The following is a 26583-nucleotide window of genomic DNA, read 5'->3' on the forward strand; positions in this document are numbered from 1 at the left end:
ACCTGAGTTTTCTGGGCATTAAGCTTGTAGCCCGAGTACTGACCATAGTATTTTGCTGCCGTTTTTATTGCTGAGAATGAAGTAGACACATCTGACGTAACCACTAAAATGTCGTCTGCATATGCTAAAGCTTTAAAATCAACTGTATCGTTTTTAACACGAGCTATGTTTGAGCAGAGTTCAAGTTTACTGAGAAATGGGTCTATATATAGAGCAAACAGAAGGGGGGAACAGGGACAACCCTGTCGAGTACCCCTACTGATTGGGAAAGAACTTGAGCTCTTTCCAGATATCGATATACTTGCACGAGGCGTTATATATAAAGACTGCAAAGCATGAATAAAATTGGGACAGACCCCCTTCCAATGTAGGACCCGCCAGAGAAACCCCCAGGCCACCCTGTCAAACGCCTTTTCGGCGTCCAGCAGAATTGCCCCACAGGGGGAGCCCAAAGCCTGGGCCCAGTCTAATAGTGCAATAACCCGGCGGACGTGATCCGTCGTGTCCCTACCAGGGATAAATCCGTGTTGCCGAATAGAGACTAATGGAGTTATCACCCGTGCTAGCCTTGTTTCCAAAATTTTTGCAAATATTTTGTTATCGGTGTTGATTAATGAGATCGGACGAAATGAACCAGGATCCAGCTCTGGTTTGTCCTTCTTCTTGAAAAGAATTATAGTTGTATTGCACCAAGAATCTGGTATATGACCTAGTTGTGCCTCTCTTAATACTTTCAAGAAATCCTCGCGGATCTCCAGCCGGAATATTTTATAAAATTCCAGCGGAATCCCGTCCGGACCTGCAGCTTTGCCATTTGCCAGTGCTTTCAGTGCGGCTTCAACCTCAACCCACTCTATGGGTGCCGCCAGGACAGCATTCTCATGATCTGAAACTCTAAGAGTGTTGATATCCGATAGAAAGGTGGTAATATCATGATCTATATTTCGATCCCTAATTTCTTCTGTATATAAAGATTTATAGAACTCAAAGAAAACCGATAAAACAGATTCTGGATTATCCTGAATGTTTCCGCGACTATCCTGTATCTTAATAATGCGGTTAGCTGTAGCACGTTGTTGTAATCGTTTAGCAAGGACCTTACCTGATTGCTCACCAAATTCAAACATCGTTGAGCGATACTGAAGGTATTTTGCTGCAAGGTCTTGTCCAAAGAATTCAAGCAAAGATGCTCTAATGATGGCTACCTGAGTTTGACTATAAGATAAATCCCGACCATCCCTAATCGCATTGACAAGCTGAATTTCTGCAGCAGATAGAGCTTGTATCCTGGACTTAGTCTGATCCTGAACATTTTTTTGACGAAAAAATGAAAAGCTTTTAGTTTCGCCGCGAGTTGCAGCTTTCAATGTGTCCCAGACAATACTGCTAGTGGCTGAATCCCTATTAATATTTAAAAATTTGTGCAGCCAGGGCCTCATATGATCTAGATATGCCTGATCTGTCAAAAGCTTTCTCTCGAAGGTCCAGACTTTAACGGGTTTGATAATTCCATTCAAAGTGAAAGTAATGAGCACCGCATTGTGGTCTGAGATAATACGGGGTAGGATTGAAATCGAAGTGCGATCTTGATACTGATCGGAAAGAAAAAAGTAATCGAGCCGCACCATTTTCCTGTGTGGAGCTGAGAAAAAGGTGTAGCCATCTAAGACTGTAAAATGATGGTACCAGAGGTCAGTCAAGGAATGTTCTTGGACTAATGCTTGTAGTGACCTGAACACTCTCGGTTTCTTACCTACATACCTTACCTGGCTATCACAGATATTAAAATCCGCTGCAAGGTTAATATTAAGGTCGCCACAGAGACATAGAGGATGAGGCCACAGTGCTAACTCAACATTTAGATAGTCTAGTACTTCAGGATCATCAAAATTAGAACTATAAACTGAACAGATAGTAAATGAAATACCACTAATTAACAACTCAGCAATAACCCAACGACCCCCATTATCTTGCGATGTCCTAACACAGGAACCCACCCCACGCTTCAATAAAATTGCCACACCTCTTATCGTCGATGACCTGCCAATAGGTGCCTGTGACTGTGTTGGACCTCTGGAGGTTGTTCCTGCTGTTGGGAGCTGGAAATGCAATGCAACTACAAAAAAATTGATGCATCGCTTTTCTTGCTGCAGTTTTCCTGATGCAGCACCACTGTGCATGAAGAGTCTCCACACATCGCCGCGCCGCTGCCAAAACCAACGTAGCTCCTGTCGCCGCTGCAAAAATCAACGCATCAAGGGGTCACGGCTGAAGAAACCGACTCAATGTCGCTCTATGACACCGCATTGATCACCACCGCATCCCGGATTTCCACGCATCACACCTGTGCAGCAAGTTTTCCCAATGCATCACCCGCAAAGCAGAACTGTCTCAGAATCGGCGCATCACTTCCCCCTACAGACTGGATTTGACGCATCACTTCTCCTGCGTTGCACTGCCTTCCCATGGTCTCAGGAACTGACGCATCTCTTTGTTTTGCGACGCTTCTCATATCTATGGCTGTTTGGTCTTGTGAATTGTGTCACAACTACAGGTACTTTGAGAGAAATCAGGCAGCCATAGTTTTCTAGGGTGCCAGTTGTTAGAAACCTTTTTAAAGTCATAATCTTCTTACATGTATGTTGGATTTTTGTTGTTTTGGTCTTGGAAAGTTTAGATAAATATACTTTATTTTTCTAAAGTGGTGTGGTGTCCATTTGTGGTGTTATCACTGTATTTCTGTGTGTTTTGAATACAAATACTTTACACATTGCCTTTGGGATGTGCCTGTCTGCTTGTGCCAACCTACCCAGGGGGTGGGCAGGGGTTATCTAAAGTATCTAAAGTATGTATCCCCCTTACCCTGACTAGAAGCAATGGTCCCTATTTGGACAAACGTACCTACCTCTCCAAACTAGAGACCCCTATTTCTAACAGTCAACAATTTTTGGTGTTTGCAATTTTGTGCAGCACGAAACCGAACCTACGGAATTGGAGTGCTTTACTTGAGAACACATTCATTTTTGGTAGGCTCACGGAGATTAAGTGATTTGCCCAGAATCATAGAATGTTTAACCGAAGCAGAGACTCGAATCTGGTTCCCCTATCCCAAAGTCAGCATCTCTCGCCATTAGGCCACATCCTCTCCCTCATGCCTAAGGAAGCTGTGAGGCCCAGCAATATCATGAGTCTTAAGCCGATGGCTTTGTGATAAACCAGATAAAGGGGCTGACAAATGTCCTTCCCTGTTTCTTTTGGCTCAAGAAATACTTGGGCCTAGCAATCTGGACCACAAGATCCAGCCGGTGGCTTCTATCTTCCTGTCTATCATACATGCGAGAGGGATTAACAGATGATGATGAAGCTCTGTTTAATAAGAAATATCAAACAGCAGTTTATAATTCTATAGCGCTTGCGCGCGTAAAGTGAACAAGGATGTCCAAATGTAAATATTTTTCTGTAGTTCACACGAGGAGAGCTGGCTGGTGGCTGTGTTCTGGTACTTTACAAAACAGAAGAATGTGTACTATTAATATACTTAGAGTCTAATTAGGAGATTCCCAACATTGATTGTAGGGATGCTCTAGTTTGCAGACATGGTAATACCAGATCCTTCAACACAGAGCCAGTCATGCAGCAATGATTCAAACATGCAGGCAGGAAGCACTGTGTAAATGGAATGAGGCTCTCTGCAGTAGCAGCTCAACTAAGAGTATCAGGACCTGGTATACTCAGCCATCATCATAACCAATGGATTGTCATATAGCACTAAAGTGAGCCTGTAAATGTTCCCAAATATCTTTAGCAGAGTCTCATGATATTAAAATAGGAAGCACTGGCAAAGCCAGTAGGCCTGGCTTAGAACTGAAATTGAAACCAGGCCTGTTAGATTTGCCAATGCTTGTTTACACGTCCTTACAATTGTGTGGAGGTATCTTCTTTCTGCTACTACATTTTCTTTCTTGTAAAGGGTTTACCAAATTACAGCTGCCTCTATGAATAATCCCATAATAATAATTTGCAATTTACGGTCACAGTGCTCAATTTGAGCCGGCGGTTTCCGGTGCTCAGCACCAACACCTAATCATCAACACCAGCGCTTTTCATGGGCACCAGACAGGTCAAATGCATGAAAACCCGAAGTTTTGAGAAATGGGGTGTTAGCGACCAGCTCAGTGTAGGTGGGGCCTAGTTCTGCCATTCTTCAATCCCATGTTGAAGCTGGAATTAGTGAAATGCCTGCTTGAAAAGTCTGTTTTCATGGGTTTCTCTATATGTGCAGCATAAATACACACGCAGAAGAAGAACACACGCCTGGATGAAATTTCAGGTACGCTGACATAATTTTCTTAATTGCAGGCCTTTCGGTTTACACTTTTTATGCGAATTTTCGAGAAATTATGCTATTGTGATACTTTATGTGATTGAGGGGTGAAGGTTTTGTCATTCGGGTAAAAAATAAAAATCATCGCGGGAGCACCGGAACAGAATGTCAGCGGCTCTTGTGCATTGCACTTGTTTTTTTAATGCCTTAAAAAAAAAAATATTAAGAGCAAAGCGCCTCCTCACGTCCCAAGTTCATGTGAAGGTGCATTTTGCACCAAAATAAAGCGCAGAATTCCACATTTGCGTTTCACGTCATTTCCCATACTTTTTTCAGAAATGTCACTTAATTAGGCAAAGGGAACTTACGTGATTTTCGCTTACCCTAAGAAAATATGTTTGAGCAGCGGGGACTCCGCTGGAATCACGGCTGAAAGGAAGTTTTCTGCACACAGTTTAGCTGAACTGAGCTCTTCTTAAAGAATATTCTCACCCTGAACCAAATAAGACATGGTTATTTTCAGAGGATGTGTGTTCCCAAGATGACCTTTAATTAATATTTGCTCTACAACTTGTCCTCTCCATAAGCTATTTCCTGGAAACACAATCAACATAAGGACAAACATTTCTAGGTTGCAGTGTAATTTAATTAACTAAACTCTCTGTAACACACATTTGACCAAGGCTAATTTCATGTTAATTACTCGTGCATGCAAAGTGTTGGCGCAGAGAAGCAGTCAGTGAACAAATACAGCCACAGATCTGGTAAAATACAATGAATACATGGGTAATTATTGAGTGACACCACACACAATTTTAGTCATTTTCCCTAAGAAGCGAAACGTGCATCTGTCACTTTATTGTCAGTCAGGAAGACAGGGCCCCAGCCAGTCTGTTTAATCGGTATTTCCAACGTTTTCCACAAACAAAAGCAATATAAACTACAGTCTGTTGGCCTTGGCTCTTTCTACCGGGTTATCCTCAAACCTTTTGTCTTAACACTCCTGTTTTATGGACCCATTTTTGTTGGCTTTTAAGACTCCGCTCACTTTACCACTGCTAACCAGGGCAAAAGTGCGTGTGCTTTCTCTCCTAAACAATGTATAGCTGGCTTATGCACAATTGCCATATTTAATGTAATTGTAAGTCGCTAGTAAAATGGCACAACAGGTACCCATAGCCTGTGAATGAAATTCTACTAGTGGGCCTGCAGCACTAATTGTGCCACCAACTTAAGTAGCCCTTCTGAACATGTTTCAGGCCTGCCATTGCAGCCTGTGTTTGTCAGGCCCAAACCTTTCTTCCTAATACATATAAGTAACTCCTAGGGTAGGTGCAGTGTTTTTCAGAAGTTGGGCATGTACTTTTAAGTTCTGCATGTCCTGGTAGTGAAAAATTCTTAAATTTGTTTTTCACTTCTGCAAGGCCTACCTCTCTCATAGGATAACATTGGGTTACCTTACTACATTTAATAAGTGATGATTTTCAATTGGGAGCAATTTATAAAATTAGGGTTCACAACACATATCTTCAAATACATTGATAACTGGCATAACTATCATCTATTAAGATTTTCTAGTTATCAACGCATGTATACCAACTTCCTAACATAACATACGCAGAGTATGTTATGTTAGTGAGATTTATTGAGTGCGTTAATACCCAGGGGTGTCTTGGCGCTATGAAAGCAGTAAGCCCAGCCAAAGTGTCTAATTCTGAAATAGCCAGGTTTTTAGCCCTTTCCTGAAGATGGTGAGGGAGCTTGCACATCTGAGCTCCATTGGCAGAATGTTCCAGAATTTTGCGATGCCATGAGAGAAACTTCGGCCGCCCCAGCCTGCGGACAATATTCTCGGAACTTTCATGAGTCTAGCACCTGTGGAATGTAACTGTCTGGACGGTACATACCAGGCAAAGAGATTTCTACATAAAAGAGGTCCTGTTTTGCTCAATGCCTTGTCTGCTAGACATAAGGACTTGAATCTAATTTGTTGTGCCACCGGGAGCCAGTGGCGTCTACGAATTTCCTTGGTTACTGAATCGTACTTAGGGATATTTACCAACAGTCGTGCAGCTGTGTTTTGAACTGTTTGAAGCTTTTTTTGATATTGCTTCTGCATACTCAGGTAGAGCCCATTGCAATAATTCAATTTTGACTGAATTAGTGTGGTTACCACTGTCTTTCAAGACTCAACATGGATGTACGGTAGGATCTTCTTGAGTTTCTTTATCAGAAAGTGGGAGGCAGAGTCGATGGCATTTGTCTGGTATGAGAGTGCAAGTTTATTATCGATCCACACTCCCAGATTTTTTGCCTTTATGCGCTGGTTTTGGTGGTTCACCCATCTCCGCCGGCCACCAGAGATTGTCCCATCTGGGTTGCAGGTTACTGAAGATTACAACCTCGGTCTTCTCGGAGTTGAGCTTAAGACAATGTGTTCCCATCCATCTCTTTACCCTGCGGCCACCATTGGACCACCACCATCAACCGGTCCATACCGGCCCGCACCTGTCTCCCGGGCCTGCAAGGGAGGGTTGCGGCCCCTTTGCCCATTTCCCTCACAGTTCTGAAACTGTAGGGTGGGTCATGCTTGATGTTTTTATGCTGCCACCACTATCTGGGTGTAGTCGGCGTACGACGTCAGACTAAAAGCAAATTCCCGGATGCCCCCTCTGTCCATCATAGCCCTAATCTCCTCAGTGGCCTTAATATGTGCTGTTTCCGTACTGTACTACACTGTACTATACATAGGAACTATGGGGGAAACTGGACACCGCAGTCTAAACCACAAGTGTTCTGACTTTGCAAGCTCCACAACGCATGCCTTAACCACGCATTTGTCCTAACCACGCATATAGGCAATGTGCGGTCTAGCTGCTGCGGACGGAAGCGGGAAGACCTCATAGGAAGTGGTGAGGTAAGTGGAGCTGGGTGTAGTTCTGGGCATGGGGTGGGTTGGGGTTTGTTTTGTTGGCTGAGTTGAGTCGGGGTTGTTTTGTTGGCTGTAGGGAGGGTCTGGGTTGTTTTGTGGGCTGGGGGTCAGTCGGGTTATTTTGTGGGCTGGGGGTGGGTTGGGGTTGTTTTTTGAGCTGGGTGTGGGTCGGGGTTGTTTTGTGGGCTGGGGTGGGTTAGGGTAGTTGTGTGGGCTGGGGTGGGTTGGGGTGGTTTTTAGTGCTGGGAGTCAGGGAAAGTTTTCAGGGCTTGGGGAAGTTTTCAGGGCTGGGAGGTTTGGTTAGTTTTCAAGGCTGGGGGGTCAGGGTACTTTTTAGGGCTGGGGTAGGTATTTTAAAATAGGGGTTAGGGTATTAGGCATCAGGGCAGGGGGAGGGGACTGGGTAGTCAGGTTATTTTTTAGGGCTTAGGGGAAGGCGGGGTAGTTTTTAGGGCTGGGTCTGGGCTGGGCTGGGTCAGGTTAAGGGACAGGGTTAATGGACAGGGTTTTAGGCCTCAGGGCAGGGGGATGGGAATGGGTAGTCGGGGTAGTTTTTAGGGCTTAGGGGAGGGCGGGCTAGTTTTTAGGGTTGGTGGGGTGGTTGGGAACTTTTTTAAACTAGGGGTTTGCCTAGGGGCAGTGGAAGAGGTTGGAGTAGTTGTAGGGACAGAGCAAGGGGATGGGAGGGGGTTGAGGTGGTGTTTAAGGGTTAGGGACAACTTGTGGGTTGGGAGGGGTTAGGGGTATTTGGACCTCAGGGCGGGGAGTGGGGCGGGGGAAGTTTGTAGCTTAGGGCTGGGGGAGGAGGATTTGTGACCTTAGCCACACATTCCCTTTACCATTCATGCCTTTACCACAAATGTATGTGGTAAAGGTATGCGTGGTAAAGGAATGCATGGTTAAGGCGCTCTCGTTGTTTAGGTTGCGTATTCGAGGCACACGTGGTTTATCCACTCATGGTTCTATCATACAACCGAACTATGGTCCAGATGCATGACGCATTTACTGGTCAGAAACGGCCCACTGAGCGGTTTGCGACTGGTAAAATTAATTTTCCTTTGCAGCAACCCTACTTTGTGAGTCGGTAACCTATTTCCGAGTCGCAATATAGGGTTTGCAAGTTGGTATTAGGGAGCAGTGTGTACAGGGCGTCCCCTCCTAATAGCGTGGCGCTGGTATGTATGAATGTTTTGCGGCTTGGAATGTGGTAGCAAAACGTTCACACACTACCAAATCAAATTGGTGGTAAGGCAATTGCAACAAGCATTGGCATAGCCAATAGGTCTCGCTTTTGGGACCTTATAAGTGTTTAGACATGCAACAGTTGCATAACTAAATACTTATAAGGTCCCAAAAGCGAGACATATTGGCTATGCCAATGCTTGTTTCTGTTTATTACTGCTCTGTAGTAATGGCGGTGCACGGGTGCCACCATTACTACATAGAAGTAATAAACAGGGAAAAAAGCGAAGAGAACATCAAAGCGGCCGTGCGGCCGCGAAAGTGATCGAGATCAAACATCAAAGCGGCCGCGAAAGTGAGGGGCGCGCGCCCGCGCACCTGCACTGTAGCTCTAGGCTAAAGTGGAAGCACTTTTTTGAGCCCTCACAAAAAATCTCGCCAGACCAGCGCATGCGCTGGGTCAGGCGAGACCTAAAAAGGGGAGCGCCAACATTTTTCCAGAACAGGCAGTGGTCTCAAGGACCACTGCCTACTCTTAAAAAAAGAGTCCACTTTTCTGTAGGTCGAGCCTGAGCCAGCGCGCAAGCGCTGCTCTGGCGATGATCCTTTGTAGTACAGTATGGAGAGAAGCCGGCCCATATTTTTCATTGCCTTGTGTCTTTGTCCTTCGTAAATGTTGGCTTCTGATTCGTTAGTAGGCTTGTTAGTCCCTCCTTAGTACAGCCTTTCCTTAATTTGTAACCTCACATGGCTACTGGCCCCATTACTTGGTTGTTACACGGTATATGTACTATTTTTTTCACTCACTCTACACCAACCCAGCAATGGTGGCCGCTGTTTGAATTTGGAGCGTTCTTTCCCTTTCTTCAGTTTCTGGTTTGCAATGGCAGCCTCTTGTGAGATTTGGAGCTCTCTTTAACTTTTTTCACTTGTGAGATGCCAACTGGGCAATGGCGGCCGCTTTTGGAATTTGGAGCATTCGTCACTTTTAACAGTGGCTGCCCCCACACAGCGCTTGCGGGACTCCAGCTTGGCCCTTCCCCTTTCCGCAATATTGCAGGACCGATGAGTAGCTCAGTTGCAGGTAAAGGTCCTATCTCTGGGACCCCACTTCCTGTGGCTCTCTGTGGTGTGATTGCTGCTGTACAAGACGATGAGCAAGTGCCCCTCTGCGCTAACACTGTCTCAGTTTCTAACACAGCAGCTGGTGGTGCGCACCGGATCCTGTTGAGTGCGCGCACTCGTCACCTATTACAAAGGAAAATGGGGAGCCATATTCTGCCTGTGCGAAGAGCTGCTGGCGACCATTCTGTGGAGCCGAGTAAGGCAGCGGTGTGTGTCGTGTCACTCAATACAGTAGCCGTGTAGAACAGGGTACTCTATATACATTGCATTGAACTGCAGCGCAATGCGATTGCTATGCGCACATGTGCTGACTAGCTTACAGAGTGCCCGTTCCACACTGACAGTACCAAAGGGCAACTTCCATAAACCATGAAGCCTTTGTCACAAAATGGATGAAGGTATTGCTGATGTTGTTAACCTCCTTTTTTTCCCCCTCTTCTTTTTTTTCCTTCCCCTTGTCTCTATCTCAACTTTGCCCTCACCCATCTATTTATAAGGTAGCTGTGGTAGGAGCAGCAAACGAGGTCCTAGACAATAATAGCGACTGAAACATGTTTATGGAGTTTATACAGTAGAGTGAAATATGTAGGGATAAGGTGCCTCAACACAGAAAGAACATTGCTCCTTGATGGGGCGCTTTTAGTTTTCAACTCTGTTGGTGTTCTTTAGCACCGCATTTTACAACATCCGACTACAACATTTAATATATTGGCTTTTTCTTAAGGAGGATGAACTATTAGCTTCATACGTATAGTTTCTAAACAGTAGTACAATATACTTTTTAAGAAGGTACAATTAAAATGGAACAATAGTCTGCATGTCAAGCTTTATAAGCAAAGAAAGATATTCGGCTTAAATCACTACATAACGGATTGAAAGTTTAGGAAAATAGTCGCTTTCCACCTCAATCTCACATGTTTGCCATGTGGTGCACCTTTAAAACCTATTATATCCCAAACTAGTTTCCCTTTAACTTCTACTCAGCTGCGGAGGTCCTCGATACGCTGCAGCCTCACTTCGTGACAAAACCTAATAGTGTTACGACCAGGAGATAAATTGCTTTCCTGGGTATTGTTTACCCAATCCATGAAAACCGGATGTGGGAAAACCGGATGTGTGTTGTCAGAGAACCGAAGTCTACTTTTGTCCAAAACCCACGATAGGCGCCGGCATACTGTACTGCGGCGGCATTCTCTTGACAGGACTTCAGTTCTCGCAGGGCTTCTAGCTTCCTTCAGTTTGAGTGGTGATGGCATCACTAGGTCATCGTATCCGTAAGTGTGCACCAGCCTTCAACCAAGGTAAGTACCCTGGCTCAGCGGATATCACAGCGAACGGTGTGTTAGCATTAACAAATTGTGGATACCTGATCTCGGGTTATGAATTACATAATATTTTATTCTGCTGCGGCTCCATAACCGAGAACTTGGTCAAGGCTGATTGCTGTCCTTCGATTGCTGACACTTTTCAGACATCGCCTTAATATGACTCAATTTTGTGGTGAGTTATAGGAATGAACGAGATTCTAAAAGTTAGAATTCAGTCATGTACTATAAGAAATGGTGTTGTCTAGTTTTATTTGTACTCCTGACGTCTTTACCTGGACATTTTCAGCAGCAAGGTGGCATCGAGTTTAAAGAGGCGACTGGTATCCTCCACGTATCATAGTGGTGGAGCGCGTTGCGTTGATACTATTATATTAAATAAATATGAGCACTCCACAACCTGTACATTTTCACCCTAGACTCGAGTTAAGATTTTAGTCCTCTATCATTTCTGGCTTATGAACTTTAAATGTTCTGTGTGACATTTCTAAAGTGCATCCTGTGTTAGAAGTGTAGAGCAAACATTTATGTATATCGTTTGGTATGTGGTGAATAGTTTTACATTCTTTTTCCTTTTTAGGTTGAGCCTCGTTGCGCGGTCTCCTTTATCGAGTGGTGAGCACTATTTTGTTTATTGGCACTGATAGGGACAATGGCAGCTGCTTTTTTGGTATTTGCATAATGAGTGCAGCGCCTGCTTTAGGGACACCGGGATCATTTTACATTTTACTTTTATCATACTTTCATGTTGAGTGCAGCATCCACTTCTGGGACACTGAGCACAGTGCCCGCTTCAGGGACACCACACTCTGTTTATTTTTTTTAAACTTTAAAACTGAGCGCAGTGCCCACCTCAAGAACTCCGCGCTCGGTTTATTTAAAAAAAAAAACTTTAACAGTGAGCGTGGCCCCCGCTTCAAGGACGCTGCGCTCAGTGTTAAAGTAAAAAACAAAAAGGAGCGCGGTGTCATTGAAGCGGGCACCGCGCTCAGTGTTAAAGTTAAACAACCATTTGCAATGCATTAGTTCTCACATTTACTCGAGTTTAAGCTATTGGCATTGTAAATCACAAGGCCTTTTATTTATGTTGTAAAAAACAAAACATAAATAAAAGGCATTGTCATTTAAAAGATAATAGCTCAAACTTGCTTAAGTGCAAGACCTATTGCATTGCAAATGCTTGTTTTTAAATGCATCCAATTTTCCTTTAAGGAAAAGGGGCTGCATTTAAAAAAAATGCTTTATTTAAAAGGCAGTCACAGATGTGGTGGTCTGTTGACCCCAGCAGGCCACCATCCATGTGAGTGCTGGCCATTCCCATTGGGTCACAAATCGCGACCTGCCTCATGAATAATAATGAGGCAGGTCATTTGCGACAGACACATTAGTACATTTGATTTTGCAAGTCTCTTAATGTGAGTCACAAAAAAATCACAATTAGAGACTCGCCAAATCAAAGGGTCGTACATCTGGCCCCAAAACTCTGAAATCAAATGTAACAGTAATAGAGAAAGTTGGGTTAAGCATTGGCGTTTCGGTCTAAGCTTTAAAAATTGGTCAGACCATCTTCAGGACTGAAAATCGGTATGAAGATCTACGAAACCCTGCTACGTCTATCTGCAGTCAGGTACGGGGTCGAACTGCAGTTGAATGCTGCATCTGACCGCAGCTAGACGCAATGGCTACATAATATGAAAAGAGAATTTTAGACACTCTTTCATTGATTTGAACTGTGACAAAATGGCATATAATTAAAATGTATATCTACAGTTCTGAAGACATGTAGTTCCTTGTGTCTTTCACTAACATACCTACCACTGGATCGTGAATCTTCATACTAATTTTCATTCCTGAAAATGGTCTCACCGATTTATTGCAACGTAGACTGAAACGTCGATGCTTAACATTTATTTTGATATCTGTTTCAACAGCCCATTGTGTCTAATGTACTTATCTATGCTTATTTTTTGCTCAATCTTGTGTACAGCGCTATGATACCCTTGGGCCATGTTCGCATATAAAACACTCTAAATAAAAAAAAACGTTCTCTTTAGTTATTGTTAAATTTGATTTCATCGTTTTACTTCCTATGTGTTAGACATGCTCTGCATATGTTTTATTTTGAAGTGGATATACATGCATGGATAACTAGAAAACCTTCATGGTTGATAATTATAATGTCTGTTATCATTGTGTCTGGAGATATGTGTTGTGAACCACAAATTGTACACATTTGATTGGTTTTGATGAAATTACAACAAACAGATATACACCCATTTCTTGAAATTCATGCACACAGAAGATCCTTTATATGGATTTTGCTAATTAATTTGTGATGTGACGATGGAACATTAATAAGCAGTGAAATATAAAACAAAATATTGGTCAAAAATAAATAACTTGTAGGCACTATTACTATTAAAAAGTTGGCATCTTCTTGTCACAACTATTTGCCTGTATCCTGGGTCACTTGACTAGGTTTGGCTGGCTGCAAGTCTTTGTGTATGTACCCAGCAGTGAAACAAAGAGAAGCTCCACTCCTCCTAACCCTGGCCACCAGACGTAGTAACAACAACTTCTGCATCTCCTCTCCACAATCTACATAAATACTTTTGACCTGCCTCCATGCTGACTTACTTGCAACACAGAAACTCCCACCACTCCCACAATGCCAACCCCAACACCCCAGAACAGCTCCAGTGCATGCGATTTGATGCCCAGTCCCTCTGCAAACATGACACAGAAATCTGGGACATCATCACCAACCTCAACCCGATGTGGACTTAATCACAGAGACTTCGCTCAATCCGTCTTCAAACCCCAACATTGCGATTGGAACACCCCATGGCTACAAGATTATACACAGCGTCTGCACCAACAAGCATGGAGGAGGCATCACCATCATCCACAAGGAAACTCTCCATTGCACCATCACCAAAAATACCACCACACCAATCAAGGAACACCTCAATTTCCAAATTCAAACTGACAGAAAGACAACCATCAGAGGAATTCTCACCTACAGACCATCGGGTCCTCACCCTGACTTCTGCAATGCCATCTCCAAATTCATCTCCCCCTAGTAATCGACTCCAAGCACTGCATCTTTTCGGCGACCTCAACTTTCACCTTGATGACTTGAATGAAACCAACCCCGCCAACCTCCTGGAAAGCATGAGCAACATTGGCCCCACACAGCTGGTCACCTGCCCCACACACAGCACAGGCCAAGCACTGGACCCCATCTTCACATCCTGCGACAGGGTCAAGTCAAGTCAAAAGCTTTATTCGGTATGTAAAATACAACCATATAAGCAAGACAGGTAATAAAGAAAAACTTAAAATACATAACGGGCCAAAATGTCTTATACAATAGGTACTATACATTTATATATACAAATTCAACCATTGTCATATCCAGCCATGTCACTGAACTAGCATGGATCGACCACAGCATCGTCCAGCATTGCAGGCTCCCCGCGATCTACCACCAAGTCCCCCACCCTATGCATCGCAGATGGAACAAAATAACTGAGACCCAGTGGGCAGCCACGCTCAACACCACCAGGCCCGATGCCACCAGCAACCTGGAACTGGCCGTTCAGAACATCTCCGAATGGATCTCCAACTGCACCGACACAGTTGCCCCCATGAAACTGTCCAACAGCAGCAGATCCAGCAAGCACGAAAGCATTGTTCAACCCCGAACTCCGGGCCATCAAACGCAAATGAAGGCAACTGGAAAGATGATGGCACTCCAAAAGAAATCACACGGACCTCACCACCTTACAATTATCCTTCTGAAAATACCACCATCACGTCAAAGAAGCCAAGAAGGACGCCCTAACAAACTGCATCGAAGCAAGCATCAATCACACCAAGGAACTCTTCAGCATCATCAGAGAGTTTGCCAGCCCTTTAGCCACAGATAACATTATCCGCCCCTTCCAATCTCTCTACGACACCTTGGTGGACTACTTTTACAACAAGATATCAATCATCTGTTCAACGTTGTCTCTCATTCCAACAATTCAGGCCACCTCCTGACAACTTAGGCCACTCACCGCCACCTTCTCACTTCATGGAAGCCGCTCACTATGCTGAACACCACAGCCATTGACGCACTTGCTTCACTCCAGAGCACTGACTGACTCCTGCCCTCACCACATCTTCAACCTGGGAAAGAAAGAAATCAGCAGTGTACTCATTGACTTCCTCAACATGTCCATCACAATGACCACTGTCCCTGACCCATGGAAACACACAGAGTTTAAACCCCTCCTGAAGAAGCCCTCTGCTGAACCCAGTGAACTCAAGACTTACTGCCCCATCTCACTGCTCCCTTTCCCCCACCAAGGTCCTGGAGAAAGCCATCAATCACCAGCTCACCCAACTTCTGGAAGGAAACAACCTACTCGACACATCCCAATCTGGCTTCCATGCCAAACACAGTACCAAAACCACCCTGATCACTGCAACCGCAGACATCAGAACATTCCTCAATCAAGGTGAAACAGCAGATCCTCCTTGACCTCTTGGCAGCATTCATCACCATATCCCACCACATCCTTCTCAAAAGACTCCACCACATTGGCATCCAGGGAGACGCCCTCGAGTAGATCGCCTTTTTCCTCACAGGATGCACTCAGAGAATCTGCTTACCAGCCTTCACCTCCGAGCCCAAGATCATCATTTGCAGTGTCCCCCAAGGCTCATCCTTCAGCCCCACCTTGTTCAATGCCTACATGACTCCGCTGGTCAACATCGCCAGCACCCATGGACACAACATAATCTCCTACGCAGGATATACGCAACTCATTCTTTCTTTCACTGAAGTCACCCCACCACGAGATCCAGCTTCCGAAACGCCACGACCAATGTCTCAGACTGGATGAAGTCCAATTGCCTGAAGCTGAACATGGACAAGACAGAAGTGATTATCTTCAGAAAGAACACCTCACTGTGGAACGACACCTGGTAGCCCACTAAACTCGGACCCTCACTGACCCCACTGACCATGCCCGCAACCTCGGCATCATCCTAGACAGAAAGCTCACTATTTAGCACCCAGCCAACTCTGTATAATCCTCCTACTTCCACACCCTCTGCATGCTTTGAAATATCTTCAGATGGATCCCCATCAACACCAGGAAAACAGTCACACAATGCCTTGCCACCAGCCAGCTGGGCTACAGGAATACACTCTACACTGGAACCACCACCCAACTCCTCAAACGACTCAAGACTGTACAGAATAGCCAGACTCATCCTCAACCTCAATAAAAAGAACAGCATCACCCCCCCCCCACCTCAGATGCCTCCACGGGCTCCCCATCCGGAAGAGATGCCAGTTCAAGATGCTAACCCACACCCACAAAGCCCTCCACAATCAGGCCAAACCACTGCCTGACCTTCCGCCAACCCGCCAGACAACTGTGCCCTGCTCCCTCACATCCTCCACAGCCACAGCGGAGGTTGTTCCTTCTGATACTTCGCCGCCAAGTCCTGGAACAACCTCCACCATCGAAACTCACCTTCACTCACTGACTTCGGAAAGGGACTCAAGACCTGGGTCTTCGACTAAAGACCAGTGAGACTTCAGCGCTTGGATACCCATAGGAGGAATTGGCCATGCTATATAAGTACCATTTGATTGATTGACAGAATTCTGCAAGAAAGAATAGAGAAAGAGAACAGTTTTAAGAAAGAAGATACAAAATAGGAGTTTAAGTATCGATAATTTGTATCAAGTGGTCCTCATCCTGGCCCAGATTTGCTATGATTTTGCGCCGGGGTTGCATCACGTTTGTGGTGCAGCCCCAATACAAAAACCTTTTTGGCATTTATTCAACCATGCATTTTTTTGTTGTTTGATGTAGCTTTAGTAAACACAGGATAACACAACTCAGTACGTTGCGCTACCTTGACTTACTTAACATCTGGCAGTATCACACGAGAGGACGCACTGCAATGCAAACTCAGAATTACAAAGACGTAAAAAACTGAGTTTGCACCAGAACTGTCCAAGAGAGGCAAAATAAGGAGAATATTTTTATTTCTCCTCATTACTTCCTCTGTGTGTGATGCATTTTGCAGCACACAAAGAAAAGGGAATGTGCCTCCAAGGATTGTTTTTGTCATGGAAAGTATTCCTTCCTGCACAAAAACAATACTGCACGTAAAGCAGGCACCCTTGCACTATGGTGCATGGATGCATGCACTGGCACTAGGCAGCCTCAAGACAGAGAGCTGAAGAGTGCCTTATCTTGGTATAAATGGCAAATTTCAGCTCTCTCCCATTCATGCAGTGTTGTGCATCAACTTTTCTTGCTGCCTGTGTTGCGTCAACTTTGAATTAATATGACCACAAGTCCTTGATCCATAGTTCTCAGTGCTAAACAAGGAGTTGAGATAATCCACGGACTATCCACATGGGTCCCAGTATGCAAGACCTGATCCTTATTACACATTGCTAAGTTTTGTTTAAGGAATGTTACAGTATAAGGACTAGAATATTATATGGGATAAAGTACCCTCTACTGTACAATATAAGTATATGGAAAGTCACTGAGGAGTTCTATAACCATAATGAGAAACAAAGCAAAAGGATCTCTTTACTTGTGCACTTGGTTCCACTCGCTCTTTCCTATGTGAAGATGTATGTCGGTTCTTGCCACTTATGTATTTTGGGTGACTGTGGTGTGTTTTACCATGAGCTTCTGCTATATTCCTTGAGCATATCAGCATATCTACCCTTGATTGGGTCCGCAATTGTTTGGGGCTGCCATTAGCTGACACTGGCTGTTTTGTTGCTAGTAGGTCAACCTCCTAGCTACATTTCAATTAAAAATGAGCATGTGTCAAGCATGAGTTTGTTGCGGGTGTATGGTATTTTCCCCAGGCAAGCACATAACATTGTAGTTTGTTGTCCATAATCGAAAGAAGGTTTGCTTCAGAGAAGCTTTAGTTAGTTCCCATCTATTTGATGTTTCTGTTTATATTGTATCTAACTCTCTTGTGTAGGGGGGGCAGGGGGGTTTGAGGCGTGACACGGCATGATTGAATGTTGAAGCCGATGTAGAGGTCTGCCCAAGTCCCACCACTTCCTGGCTTCCTTAGAAAGCCTAGTTTAATAATTTAGAGTTGCTTAGGTTGCCATATGTAAACGCCTGGCTCTGCAGGGTGATGATCAATAGACTCGTGGCATGATTACGATCTTGGAGGACACGGTTACTCCGTCACAAATGGACGATATCCCATCGCCGTATTACAAATTCCATAGGATATATTGGAATTGTTATACGGCCGACGGGATAACCCTGTCCACCAAGATCGTGATCAGGCACTTGTTTTAGTGCCATTTGTGCCACCAAAAGTGCTGGCAGCATTCATTTTGAGTGGATTATTACTTGGATCTGTGTTAAGGTATCAGTGCCTGTGTTTCTTCCTTATTAGTTCAGTTCAGACTCGGTTCCATCATGCTAAAATCCTGGTTCGAGGGGTGCAAAGTATTGATTATCTAAGCATTTTGGAAAATTCCAGATTATTGGTGTTTGTGAGTTTGCAGAACATTCCTTTTCCCTCCCTCAAATTGGCTCGTATATATTTCCCCTATATTTATCACTATGGCATAAGCTTTACTTGCAAGGGTTAATGTAGTGCTGAAACTACATATACAATTTTTCTTGCAGGTTTACTGCGAAAGTGGCTATGTACCACATGGACTACTTTGAAACTGGATTGGTGATTCGGGGAATTGTAAGGGAAACGCACACAATTTCTGTACACAAGTTAGTACACTCTCATACAAAAAAGTTTTCTATGGCTGCAATACAAATGTTTTCGGTGCTATTCTTCAAAGGGGAGTCAAACTTTTTTGATGAAAATTAGACTATTCCCATTAGAAGCATTGTGAATGTTCCGAATGTTCAATAAGGAGGTGAGAGTTTCTACGCTGTAATTGCAGGGCTGTTGCACATGCACATTGTCTTACTATATTCTGGTTAGTTGGATCAGGTTTGTTTTGGTCGTTTGCTTTTTTTAGTGTAGATTCTTTTGTTAACTATGACATCATGTCTGATGTGGCTGCATGGTTGCTCTAGTCGACTTCCTCTTCCCAATATTGAAACACAGATGTAAAAGATGTAAAAGAGATAAAGTTTGAAGATTCCTACAGAATGGCTTAGTACTAACACAATCTTCTTATCACCTCGCTATATACTTAAAGCACCAAAGATCAGTGAAGTGGTGTAAAAACTATTTTTTCTGAAATCGTGGAAATCTAATTATTGTTCAGAAAGCCTTTGAGAAGGAAACTTCTAAAAAGCTATGCAAAGCATGTCCACATCAATCATAAAAATTAACTTTTTACTCCACTCTTAAATATTCCCAAAGCTAAATGCTTTCATGAAAAGAACATGATCAATCAACCGGAAAGGCCTCAGGGCCAAGTGCAAGAGAGACTCTGGGATCTCCCTGGACTTTTGACAAAAATGGGTCACCATGCAGAAGAGGCTTGATCCTCCGAATTTATGGGCGACCTATTAATTTTGAGAAGTTATATCCTGCGGGTCTACTCTCCTTTAGTAAGGAACGCTCTGACTAACCTTCTTCCACCTGGGATGTTTTGTGGCAGACATTTCATCTCAAAATGCGATTCATATCCAAAAGGTATCTGAGCTCATAAAAAAGCGAGTTTTGGTGAAGTTTGTCCACAGCACCCATATTATTGTGTTTATTTCATTTACTGACAATAAATGTTTTCTTGCCTTAATGAATCGGAAACAGCATGAGCCATATATCAACTACAGAAAGTTTAAGATGGAGGACATTCACTTCTTCATGGACTCCTTTATTTTTTATCATTGTACTGCATTGTACTGCACCATTTGTATAGTGCTCCATGCCCCTGACAAAGCCACAGAGCACTTACGTTTTCATCAGTTCCTTTAGGGATGTGTGGTTCAAAGTATGTTAAATATAGCATGTCCTATATGGAAGATTTTGGTTGAGATGTGTGCGGTTCGGAGACATGCTCTAAATATGGTGCAACCTACTGAACGCATCAAAAGCATAATAATCTTAATAAAATAATAAAAGTAATAAGGATTTATAGAGCGCACGGCTACTCAAAGAGTGTCCCTGTATTTAGCAGACTAAATGACCCATCGCATCAGAGACCAGCCTGCTGATGAGATGAGTTAAACAAAGTTTTCAGATTGTTTAAAACAGTGATCATCTTCCATAGCCCATAGGTTTGAGGGAAGGGCATTCCAAGCTGTGGCAGCAGGGCAGGAAAAAGAAGTATCTTCCCATCTTTTCCTCTTGATTTGTGGAACCACAGCAAGTCTGGCGCTAGAGGAGCGAAGGGTTGCAACAGGATGATACGGAGTGAGGCTCTTGGCCAAATACAAAGTGCCAGTTTGATGAAACGCTCTATGGACCATAACAAGGCTTTTAATCTGTATCCTCTCTTTAATCGGCATCCAGTGAAGCTCCTTAAGGTGATGGCGAATATGTGCCCCTCTGGGGACTTTCCAATAAAAGCAGTGCAGCAGCATTCTGTTCAGCCGAAGTTTTTCAGCTGGTATGAAGGCCCCAGTAAAGAGAGTTGGTGTAGCCGAGCTTGGTGGTAATGAGGGCATGAATAACCATCTCTGGGTCTCAAGCGGGAGGAAATAAAGACATTTCTTTATAGATTTCAAAAGTCCAAAGCAGTAGCCCACTACACCTGCCACTGGGGGGGGGCAAAGGTAGCATGATTGTTAAACTTTACCCCCAAATTGCACACCGTAGTAGCAAGGGCTGGCAGGGGGGCATGACTGGGCCAGCATTCACCATCCCAAGAGGAAGGGGGAGAGCCAAATAAAAGGATCTCTGTTTTATTGGCATTACATTGTAGGTTACTGAGCTGCTGCCAGTGGAAAACGGCAGTAAAACAGGTCTTAAATCTGCACATTCCTGTCAGGAATAAGAAAGGGGTGAGTATTATACCTATAAGACACAATCTGGACGCCAAAAGACTCCATCAATCAGGCCAAGGGAGTCATATATATATATATATGTTAAATAGCTACTGGCGTAGGGCAGAACCCTGGGAGAGACCAAACTTTAGAGGTTTGGGATGAGAAACAAACAGAGCCAGCCAAGCCTATTGGTTTCTGTCAGAGAAGAAAGAGCAAATCTAAGCTAGCACAGATCCACCCTTGCCTATGTTTTCCAGACAGTGCAAGAGAATGAAATAAGACACCATATCAAAGACAGCAGATAAATGAGGAGGGATCAGTGAGACTTGTTTCACTTGGTCCACTGCCAACTTGATGGTGTCAGTGACCTCCACTAAGGTGGTCTCCGTACTGAAATGGGGGCGGAAACCAGATTGGGATGTATGTAACAGCTGGCCATGATCCAAGTAACTAGACAGTTGATGATTAATGAGCCTCTCTAAAACCTTAGAGAAGGCAGGCAGTAGAAAGATAAGCCTAAAATTGGAGGAGTAGATCTATGTTCGGATAGATTTTTTAACACCGGTATCAGTTTGGCTTGTTTCCATCAACTCAGTACTGTTGCTGACTGAACTGAGCTATTCAGCAGTAAATTTAAACTGGGATTGATGGCCTTAAGACTGGCACACAGAATACGAGGCGAAGAAGGGTAATAAGGTAAGTCCGATTTACATGCTGCCAAGGCCTGTGCAGACTCCTCAATAGTAATGGGAGCAAACTCCTGAAGCAAACACGCCAAAGTCTTACGTGGGCAAGGACTTACTTACATCACCCCTCACATCGTTAATGAAGAGTCCTTAAGGGTGTCAGATCAAGTGTTTCAACAATACCATTCAGTTTATTGTTGAAAAAATCAGATAGCTGCTCACACAGATTGAGGGAAGCCAATACCAGCTGAGATGGCATCAGGGTGGGAAAACATTTTAACTACCTTAACAATTGCTTCCAATTTACTGCCTGACACAGCAATGTTTTTGGATAAAAAGGCATCTTGAGCTTTCTTAATGGAGTGGTGCTAATTATTAAATGCTTATTTTGTAGTGTTTTTTGTCAAGGAGATAATCCTTTGTCTAGCATCTTTCATGTTTTTTGCAATGCTTACATAAAGCCCTAAGTTCATCATTAGGCCAAGGTGCCAAAGATAGTCTACTTAAAGGGTAAGCTGATTTCTGAACCTTAATGGGAGCTACAATATTAGCCATTTGCACTAACCATGAATGAACAGCTTTAGAGTCAGCCTCTATGTCTCCACTCAGCATCGGCATGGTGTCATGAAGGATAGACACCAAGTCAAAACTAGAGGCTTTAGACCAATTCCAATGATATGCAGGAGGTGTAGACCTTCTACCAGAAGGAAGAGAGACAATCTTCTGGGAGCAAAACATAATGTCATCAGAACAGTCAATAATTTTAGAATTAGTAACCATCACCTGGTAATTTGAAAAGATAGCGTCAAGGATAAGACCAGCAGTGTGAGTGGGTTGTTTGAGAAATTGCTTCAAATTCCAGGAGGCCATTTTATCGAGTAGTATTTGCCCTGTAAGCCAGAGACATTATCTAAGTGTAGATTCAAGTCACCAAGGACTGTGAAATGTGGAAATTTCAGGAGGTATTTGGATAGGATTTCATCCAGTGAGGGGATTAACACTCCAGCATAGCTCGGGGTGTGGGAGTAATAAATTAATGCTCTAGCCAAGGATTTATTGGCAGATAGGGAAAAACAAAATCCAAGCTATTCCGGTGCTCTTTAAATCCATCAACTCAAACATGACACACCTGAAACTCTTTTTGAAGACAATAGCCACACTGACACCTCTTTTCCTAGCTCTATCACCATGAAGCATGGTGTAACCCTTTGTCATTGTGAGGGCGGCATCAAGTGTTGAGCTTCCGACATCCATGTCTCAGTAATGCAAAGAAAGTCAAGTTCCTCTTCCATAAGTAGCCAAAATATGTGGAGCATTTTTTAAGAAGAGAGCACACATTGACCTGGGCACCCTAATATCTATGAACTCTCCTGAGCATAGGGTGTCAGAGGAGGTACTATGGGAGTTACCTACTACTGCGTCCAGCCCTGGCAGAGAACATGTACATGCACTTACATAGAGTAGGCATACGTTTGCATTAAGTTAGGCCCATACCTTTGCAGTGGGATGCTGGGCGCAGGCATAGAAGCTCTTTTGTGGAGTGGGAGGTACACAAGCCCTTGACTGGGATAAATCAGGTGGGATGGCCTGCGCTGAGCATGGCCCGGCGTGGATGGGAACATATGGGCTTGCCTTAGGCATACCAGCTGTGCACCTCCGCTGTTCGTTCGTGCATTGGATCGTCTTATATATCAGGTAGGGGCATCCCCCTAACCAAGAACAAGACCACTACCTGCCAGTAAAAAGGGCAGCTCCTTTGGCACACACCTCCCGCCCACTCCGAATCAGTAAAGTGATGAGTGCAAGTTAAAACGCTGGCAAGCAGCCCTCCACGTTGCAAAATAAATTAGGAACAGTGCATGCGAAAAAATATGCAATTTTGGTAAGGTGTTCCCTCCACACTTAATACCTCCGTTCTTAAAATGTAAAATATGACACAAACGGATTAAAACTAGTCAAATTCAGAATCAGATTCAAATAGTCAAAAACTTTTAAAATATGAGGCATCAAGCAACAACATAGCAACAGATGAAATTTAGCTGCAGTGACCCAAGAGCATGACGTGCTGCGTAGAATTCGAGAGTATAAAGAATATTCTTAGTAAATATTGACAATTGTATGAACCAAGTTCGTTTCATTTCAATGCATTGCAGTTGTATAGCACTTAAAGAAATAATTAAGCACTTATTGATTCTGGGCATACTAATGCGAATGTTACAGTAGGTAAGTAAGATTTTTTTTAAAACTATTAAAGGGTGCTTCTATGTCTGTATATCGTACACAGAAATATCGTCTTGCATGAATATCATACCCTAAATGTTGTTTACAAAAATGCAGCCCCATTGGTTGTAGATTTGCTATTATTAACCCCTATATGGTAATACTTTTGTAGACGACATTCTAGGACTCGATATGTATATTACATAAGTGTCTACCAACACTTTTGTGGTTCTAAATCTTAATAGGTACTGAAAAAACTTAAGAGGGACTAGGAACTCATTACAATATTTAGCAGTAAGAAGGAATAACAGACTAGCTTACATTTGTTACCACCACTATGTTTTTTAGGTCTCGCTGAGCCCAGCGCATGCGCTGGCTCGAAGAGACATTTTGTATGTAAGTTTTCAAAGTGCTGCTGGCTGGCCTAGCGCTTGCGTTCACGTGATCGTGCACGCGCAAACCGCCAGCCTTCAGCAGCACTTTGAAAACTGTGCTTTAGCGCATCATCACGATCGCGATCACTTTCGCTTTCAGAGTGATCACGATCGCGATGACTTTCGCTTTTACGGCCGCGCGGCGGTACTTTTACTGCCGAGCGGCCAATGCTTGTTGCTTTTGTGTCCTGATCCGTTTCCAGTGTTTTGTTTCCAATGTCTGCAAGTGATGTCCACTGTGATCTCCGATCTTTTAATTGTGTTTCCTCTTAGTATTCGTGTGCAATGGTATTGGTAAAAAGCGCCAGTGGAGCGATTCATCCTGTTTTCGTCGTCCATGTATCTTCGATTTTCACATCTGCTTTCTAGAGTAGCCACGAGTAGGTGCAAGACAAGCTTTCCTTCTCGTTACTACATGGGTATGATCCTTTACCCACCTTGTTTTTATACGTGTCACTTTGTAAATAACATGAAAAATCAGTAAAGAAAAATGCAAAAAAGATTTTTGAGTGCATTTTCAAACGCCAACATTCGTGACCTTCCCCCTCAGATGCACTGCCTACACAGGCTAATGAAAACACTGGAGATTACCATTTGTCAGTCCCCTGGCAGCGGAAAGACCCCAGCTCCCTCCTCCCTTGCACCAGGCTTTCACCTCCACCTCTCGTCCTTCTGAGGCTCGTTAGGAACCAATTGCCAACAGGAATGGAGGAACCACCAAAACATGAAACCAGAAATAGCTGATGGCGTGGGAGGCGGGACAGCTGCCACGTATGTCCAAGTCACATGCAGGAGCAGGCTGTGAAAGGGGTTGGCTGCCTTGGGTCTGACTATAGCGCCTTCATGCACAATAAACATGTTGTCTCTGTGCACCCCATACATAACAATAGATCAGATTCAGGCGGAACACTCTGGTTGTTAGAAAAAAAAAAGGCTTTTTTACTTTTCTGCCTGAAATGGCCTTCATTTTAATAGAAGTATATCGGGGAAATTACATTCCCCGGATTTTATTTCCAAAATTCTCCCACTTCCCAGTTCTAAAAAGTTGGCACGTATAGCACTCTCAAATGCAAGGATATTACCTCCCCTCACCCCCCCTCCCCACCTGTGCAGATGTGCATTCAAAGGCATATCTCAAGAACACAGGTTGTGTACTGATTTACATGTATGAAGCTTAAAGAACATACAGTTGCAAGCAACAGCATGTGATCATGTGGCATTTACCTTATGCAAAGATACATTTATGAACTGCATTAACCTACTGAGCTACCTTACTGATACTGATACTGATAGCTGAAACCTGCCTATTTAGTTGGCTCTGCCTCAGCTTCTCAAGCATTTCTGAGGCTCTGGCATGTTGTGTCATCTTTCTGTGTTTATAGACAAATCAAGTTTAGGTAGGCATTGTTAACGAATGGTTGCACTTGTCAATCATAACTTAAATATATTAAACACAAGCTTGTTTTCATCAAAAAACATTCACTTCCTCCTATTTGTGAGAATTTTAATGAATGGATTAGTTCGACTGGCTGCTTCTGCTCACAATGCCTTTGCATTCACATTGGCCTTGTTTCACTAGATGAACCTGTGGTCATGGTCATGGACTCCAATTGTAGTGGCGTCACTCAGTCTTTAATCCTTCATAAGTCAGCAAAACAAGCATAAGTGCATGAACACACAGTCAGTTATCACCTTCATGTTCTATACAGTAATGGAGTTTCAAAGTCGCTCTCATTGCAACATCCTTTCACATTTACTCAGTCTGACAGTAATCTGCACCTTTCCTTCTTGGATGCATAGTCTCGTTTTCCCACGTGTCAGACTACGAATCACTATGTAGCAAGTGTTACAAGATTGCACGTCATGATTGACTTGGAAGCTCGGTTTGCGGCCATATGCTCAGAATTTCTAGGTTCTATTAATGCGTGTCTAGGCCGATATTTGTTCTGGTCCTTCGTGGAGTCGGTGGGCAGGTCCTCCCTATCATAGTTCACAACACTCCACCCTGTAAGTAAAACCTCCTGTTGTTGTCACCATTGCGGTCTCAAACAAAAATTAAGCCACAGCCCAGAGTCTATGTGAAAGGTTCAGATAACTGTCCACTGGTGGAGGAATGGTGGGGTATATTTTAATTGTAGTGTCATATACCTCAATGCAATAACTGAAACGTCAGAGAGGCAACGAAACACCAGTCAGTGTGGTACGCTACAGGAATCACAGAAATGTGTTTATGTATTTTAGCCACACCTTTAATTACAAAGTTACTTTTCTTTTAGATACCCACATTTTTTTCCACCCCAGTTAATGCCCTGCTCCTGCAACTGTAATAAACAAGCATTGGCATAGCCAATAGGTCACGCTTTTGGGACCTTATAAGTGTTTAGCCATGC

At 43.7% G+C, this 26583-nt stretch overlaps 1 protein-coding gene across 1 annotated transcript in view; it reads left to right on the top strand.

Moving 5' to 3' along the window:
- Positions 1 to 26583, top strand: part of LOC146862311 (N-heparan sulfate sulfotransferase 4) — a 1181511-nt gene that overhangs the window by 294636 nt on the left and 860292 nt on the right. The gene's annotated exons all lie outside the window — the stretch shown is intronic.

This window comes from Triturus cristatus, chromosome 2_2 (genome assembly GCF_964204655.1).
Source record: "Triturus cristatus chromosome 2_2, aTriCri1.1, whole genome shotgun sequence".
Classification (NCBI taxonomy): Eukaryota; Metazoa; Chordata; class Amphibia; order Caudata; family Salamandridae; genus Triturus; species Triturus cristatus.